General features: G+C 40.9%; 1 long non-coding RNA gene across 1 annotated transcript; it reads left to right on the forward strand.

Annotated features, from left to right (window-relative positions):
* The first annotated feature begins 4,347 nt into the window (after positions 1–4,347).
* Positions 4,348–6,364, forward strand: LOC123348754. Its single transcript, XR_006573252.1, has 3 exons — positions 4,348–4,498; positions 5,630–5,760; positions 6,270–6,364. It is a non-coding gene; the product is annotated as an uncharacterized LOC123348754 (long non-coding RNA).
* Positions 6,365–6,933: the final 569 nt, after the last annotated feature.

Here is a 6,933-nt window from a genome sequence, read left to right on the forward strand (position 1 = left end):
GGTATTTGGTAGCAGCCTTCAACTACCTGAAGGGGGGTTTCAAAGAGGATGGCGCTAGGCTGTTCTCAGGGGTGGCAGATGACAGAACAAGAAGCAATGGTCTCAAGTTGCAGTAGGGGACATCTAAGTAGGATATTAGGAAAAAATATTTCACTAGGAGAGTGGTGAAACACTGGAATGGGTTACCTAGGGAGGTGGAGGAATCTCCATCTTTAGAGGTTTTTATGGCCCGGCTTCACAAAGCCTTGGCTGGGATGATTTAGTTGGGCTTGATCCTGCTTTGAGCAGGGGGTTGGACTAGATGACCTCCTAAGGTCTCTTCCAACCCTAATCTTCTATGATTCTGTGATAATAGTTCTCAGTCAGGAATAAAGCCCTCTTTGATAAATACCCCTACTGTACAAACATATAGATGGTGACTGTCCCTGCCCTAAAAAAAACTAAATTAAAATGAGACAAGTGACTATGACAAATAATATGAAGGAAGAGGTGAGGGAGAATAACGGTAAGAAAATGATGGTGAAATGATTACATAGATATCTATTGCATAACTTGAGCTTTCTGTCTGGAATGTCTGGGAAGTTATTGATGACTACCTTACCAAAAATGTTATAGCTCAATTGTTTGTTAAGAGAAGGGCATAGATTCACAGAAGACTGGTAAATAGAAGTACTTAGTAAGTATTGTATATGCTGGTTTGAAGCCTGTGAGTTTTGACTAATATCCTGGAGAAAATAGTTGCTGTACAGCTGCAGGAATATTTGGCCGCTAATAAAATGATGTGGTATATTTCAGTCTAGTGCAAAGGATGGACACAGAACAGATTGCTTTTATTAGTTTCAAATTATATGCATGACTTCAGTAGCAAGGGGCATCCTCAAGCCATTTATGTAGGTGCCTACTTCTAAGCAACCAAGTTTGAAAATGTTAGGTATAGAACCAGGGCCGGCTCCAGGTTTTCTGCCACCCCAAGTGGCGGAAGAAAAAAAAAAAAGCCGATCAGCGGCACTTCGATGGCAGTTCAATCACGCCGCTCCATTCTTCGGCAGCAGTTCGGCGGCGGATCCTTCACTCCCTCTCCTCTTTGGCGGCACTTTGGCAGCACCTCAAAGAAGAAGAGAGGGACTGAGGGACCCGCCACTGAATTCCCGCCGAAGACACGCACGTGCCGCCCCTTTGTATTGGCCGCCCCAAGCACCTGTTTCCTTAGCTGGTGCCTGGAGCTGGCCCTGTATAGAACAGTAAATGTTCATAGTGTTAATATAAGATCTTGGAGTGCCTTGCTGCTCCACACAAGCCGCCTTCTGCATGGAAAAAGATTCTTCTTGTGGAGAAGAAGCTCAGAACTGCTGCACTATGCAGATAAGTGTAGCTGTTGTAACCATCTGTTGAAAGTTAGACTTAGCATCACGCCATATGCTGAGAAAAGGCAAACCATTGAAAGCTTTGATGTCTAAGGAAAGGGATGATTTGTGTGACTTTTAGTTTCTAGTAAACTATCTCTTTCCAGTCTATTGGTTTATCTCGTTATATAGTAAAGCTAGAAAACCTTTGTGGTAAGTAAGAGCCTGTATGCTTCATCCTATACATATATTGGATTTTCACATACTATATAATTGGAGGAGGAAGTGCTGTACTTCTATACAGGAAAAACAAAGATTTGGAGTTGAAATATTCAGTTGTTCTTTCTTCTGTCTAGCAATAAATCTGAAATTGCCTTTGAAATTGTTGAATTATCTGATTTTAAAAAGCACTAGCATTGCAACTGAATATGCTTAGCATTAAAAAAAACAAAGATTGTATTTCTTTTAAAAGAAACATTTAATGTATAGCTTTTCTGAGGGGGATTTACTCACTTCAGAGGGACTAGGATCCAGTCCTAAATCAGTGGGAATCTGGCTGTTGACTTCAGAAGTAACTGAATTGGACTCTCAATTATCTCAACGCTTAGTTGGACAAGGACATAATAGACTAGATTACAGGAGTTTTGTAGTACAAAGAATCTGAGACTGTATCATCATAGAAAAAATTGTGGCTAATAGGAAAATGCCATTGTCAAAAAGGGAGAAGATGTCTTTGACCTCTTATTGTCACTTGAATTGAGGTGGTCAAGCAAAAATTATATTCTAATCAGAAAGAGAGTGTGAAAGGCCACTGTATATGTCAAAGGGATATTGTGGGTAGGCGCTAAGAAGGTTAGGCTGGTCAGCAGATTCACAGTTTCCATCCTTTCATTCATTTTGGTTCATTTCTCTTTTTCAATACCCTGTCGTGGGACAGGTGGAATTATTCTTTGTGATAAAAGATCTGAGTAATTGAGTCCTTTTTCTGTTTAACAACACTGTCATTAACATCATGAGTTCTGCAAATGTATTTGTTACTTGCAAGTACTTGCCAACTAACTATGAAAAAATTTCAGCTGATGGGTTTTTTCCAAGAGTTCACTTCTACTTTTCACTGTTTGTTATTCAGTATTTGTGATGTCTGATTGGTCTGCTGAGTCATATGCCATTGTTTCTACTCCTTGATTAAATGACAAAGTCTTTCTTGGAGAATAATTTATGACAACATGTATGGCACATGGGTTACCGTAGCTTGTGAGGAATTGCAAGTATGCAGAACAGCCATTCCACAAATAGTCATGTGACTAAAACCCCTCTTCCTGTTAATGTTTAGTAGTCACAAATTACAGGGGGTACAAACATGGTTGAACTGAATGTTCCCAGCCACTGTTTTGCAGTATCCCAGCAGTCCTGCCCTGTGCTTTTGCTCACAATATTACTGTGAGTAATTGCTTCAGCATGTGTCCTGTAAAATTAAGGCAGTTCTACGAGTCAGTCTGTGGAGGGTACTCTAAGACTGTTGTAGCTGACTCCCTTTCCCCTGCAACATCAGCCAGAAGTCCCTAAAGGATCAGTACCAAAGCAAGTGTCCCAGGGACATCTGAATGATCCTTCTGAATTATTTGAGTTTTGTGGTCCTTTTGAAGAGAACTATAAATATTAGATTAGCCACATTTCCTCTAGAGCCTTTCCTCTTGGATGTATGTAACGCATGGTAATTTAGGTTATGAACTGTCTCCTGAAGAATAAAAGCAAATTCACCAAAATGTGAAATTTTCTTCTCTGGCAGGAAAGATTTCCTTGATCCCATGGCTCTCTAAGGATTTCCCCCCCTTCCCCCCCCGGGAAAAATTCTGTGCTGCTCCTCTAAGATTTGGCTTTAGGCAGTGTTTGTGCCTTCCTGATCCTGGGTTACTCTGTGGGCTTGAGAGGTCCCTAGTGTAACTTACACATCTTTGGGGGCCTATCTAAGGCCTGGTCTACACTGGGGGGGGGGGTGTCGAACTAAGGTACACAAGTTCAGCTACGCGAATAGCGTAGCTGAACTCAAACTACCTTAGTTCGAACTACTCACCCGTCCAGACACCGTGGGATCGAAGTCTGCGGCTCCCCTGTCGACGGAGTCGACGGGAGCGCGTTCGGAGTTCGAACTATCGCGTCTAGATTAGACGCGATAGTTCGAACTCCGAGAAGTCGAACTCTACGCGTCGACCCGGCAGGTAAGTATAGACCTACCCTTAGTTACAGTAACATCCTTGGTCTACCCTATAGGCTGCAGCAGTGCCTGGAATCTCTGCAGCAGTGCCTGGAATCTCTGCAGCCCTGTTCCTGCCACCCTCATAAACAGCAGGCCACCCTCCACTGCAGCTTGTGAGAGGGTACTTGGGAGACAGCCTTATGGAGGTCTTCCATAGTGCTTGCACTGAGGGAATCCTCCCACAGCTGCAATTCAGGCGTAGTGCCCTTTCTAAGCTGCCTCCATCCCTTTGCTGCAGCGTGAAGAGGCCGTGGGGGAGGATATCTCACCGAGTACATTTACAATAAAATCCGATTGCAATTTTTTTTTCTACTTTGTGTGTCATTAATCAATACAACAGTTCTAAACAAGAGCTGACATAGTTCCATCTGAATAAATCTTTATAGTTAGGCTTGTGCAATATTTCACAGTTCACTATTTTCATGTTCTCTAATTTAGATGAGTTTGTTATTGAACATCACCAGGAGAGAAATGTGAGCTCCTTTATCATCGCTTGGAACCATTAAGGTTCCTTAAAATAATAAGAAAAAATTACTTTGTCTTTAAGAAGAAATATTTGATATATTTCCTTTGAGATTTGGGCTACGAATTACTGTGCAAGTACTAGCACACAGTATTCTAGTGCCCTGAATTAAAGGCAGCCATTTCGTTATGTTAGCATCACCAGTATGTCACAGTCAGGTAGGGATCTTCTATGATCTCATCAGAGCAAATTAGATACAATGTGCTAAATTGAGTACTGTGGTGACTCCACTGAGCTATGAGGAGAGTGGAATATATAATAAGGCACCCACACACATTTTCTTGGACTGTGGGGAAAAATGGAAAATATGTCCCTTGGGCGAGTGCTTAGAGAATGTGATGGAAGGGCAGCAGAGATCAGAGAGCAGTATCTAAAGTGAGTGTTGAACATTAGAGTAAAAATTGTAACCAAAAGCTTGAAAGAGAAGCTGTGTTGTCAGCTGAAAAACAAACAAACACGAGGTTAATAAACTGCATCTAGAAATGAAAGATAAGATTAGAATTGACGTTTGGCCAGGAGGTCTTCCAGGGCTGTGGGAAAAAATAGAAGCATAGAAGTAAGAGGGCTTTTTTCCCCATAGCTTGGGGAACGCCTCTTAGTGCAAACATCACCTCTAATCTTATTTTGTTTTTCTCAAACATAGTTCAATAATGATCCTATTCTTATTTTGCTGCCTCAACCCTTTAAAATGAAGAGGGATAATGGAGACAGAAAGAAGAGCATTTGCCTATCAGGCCTTATAATATAAAATGTACTGACTGTGCTCAATAACAATTTTTAATATTAAAGCCATTTCTTGGGTTCGTATACCTTTCTTGACCTTCCATGTCTGTTTATGGAAAAATGACCTTTCTTTTAACATGGCTGCCAAAGGTTAGGACCCGACAGCTGCTATTATACAGCATATGGCAGAAGACCAGGCAGAACCTCATGCTAACATATTCATCTTTGAGAAATAGCCATTGGTCTTTAGTAAACAAATAGCCTGAGTGGTACCGACTGCCAGGGGGTCCAGTGTTTGTAAAGTTTTGGAGCTTTAAGGAAAATAGCTGATTGTTAATTTATTAAAAATCTTCATCTATGTCTTCACTGCGCCATTCTAATCCAGGATTTTCCCTAGTTTTGAATCTCTCCTGAATGGCTACAGGAGGATGGTGTTTCACAGAGGTCTCAGAGATGCGGTGCTTTCTAATGGTTTGGTGAAGCAGCTGCTCTATTTTTTTTCTGGTGGAACAATCTAACTGTGTGGGGTTTTGTTTATTCTGTATAATTGTTTAGTAGATGTAGAGCGGAATAGTCCCCCTGCAGAAATAGGGGAAGGTTGTGCTCTATGTGCCCATGCAGCAAATCAGGGAATGTACTGGTAAGGTGATTTCTTCCTGCCCTGCATGGGTTACCCATATTGTGGATCACAGCATAGTAGGGAGAGCAGTCTCTGTGGGGAGCTTCCATGCTTGTGGGCAGAGGCTTCACTTCCCCTTCTTGCTCCCTCTAAATCTATACTAGGTAAAAGGCTGTTGCAGATTACATTCCCCTGGAGCATGCAGGAAACTACGGACTGAGTCATGACTGAGTCACAATTCAGTCTGTGGTCAGCTTGTGGGCAGTGTACATGGGCCTCTTCCCCAGGACTCTTGGTAACTTCACAATCAAACCTGTATTTAAAGTAAAATGACTTATAATTTAATCTAGACATACTAATGGAGTGGTGTGTGTGTGAAAGCATATAGAATCATGTGGCGTGTCTCTGATCATATAAAAATGTTATCCCACTCCTGACATAGTGCTAGAGACACTAAGCTTTGTGGTTCTCTCAATCTTATCACTCACAAGGCAGACTGGTAAAAGATAGGACAATATGTGTTAATGTGTATCTACAGCAGTTATACTACAATTCTCTTATATACAGTGTAATCATTAGAACTGAAATACCAAAGGCTACAAAGCAAGACCTTAAAAGGCTGGATTGAAAACCTATTTTGTGTTTACCATTTGTTTTAATTTTAAATCTTATGGTAAAGCACTATGAAAGAAGCATTTTGTGCTCTTGAGACGGTATTTTATAATGCATTTATACAAATCTGGTAGAATTTGCATTGAAACATGTATGCTAAAAGTTTCATGATCTTATACAACTGTTCCCTAGTTTATAGTTGCTTGCTGCTGCGAATGATAGAGGTATCATCACATGGAGAGTTTCGAGAACGCTAGCAATCCCACCAGTTGCCTTTATAATTTCCCCATGAAGTTGCAAGAAAAAGAAGAGTGGCAGCCAGTTTCCCATCAATAAAACAATTTTTGCTATTCAATGAGAGAGGGGAGCCACTTTCTTTTGCTTTCTCAGGCTCATACTTTTTTGAGTAATCGCTGCCTTGCCTTGTAACTCATTGCAGCATTTTTAGGCAGAGTAGGAGGTTAGTTAAATTTTATGACCTACTTATATACTTAAGGACTAGCTCTTTACAATGTAGACCCATGATTGATGCGTGTGCCATTAATCAAATAGTTTATATTTTCAAGAAACTCATTTTCTTTTATACGTGAATGGTTAGTCATACAAAAAGGGGTGGATGTTACTGGGTGAGAGGTTAGGAAGTGGATCTTTTTGATGTGGGAGGTTGGATTTATGGCAAGAAATAATATTGTGGAAGTCTAGGATGTGCAACAGATATAGCATCTATAGAAGCTATAATGCAGTGGAGTATTTCTTTTGCTTTCTACCCTTGCCTCCTTTGCAGTACTGTCCTACAAAATGATGCCAATTGGTAGTAATGAGACACTGATGCTTCTGATATTACCAGTGAAAGCTG

Source organism: Mauremys mutica, chromosome 1, assembly GCF_020497125.1.
Source record: "Mauremys mutica isolate MM-2020 ecotype Southern chromosome 1, ASM2049712v1, whole genome shotgun sequence".
Lineage (NCBI taxonomy): Eukaryota > Metazoa > Chordata > Testudines > Geoemydidae > Mauremys > Mauremys mutica.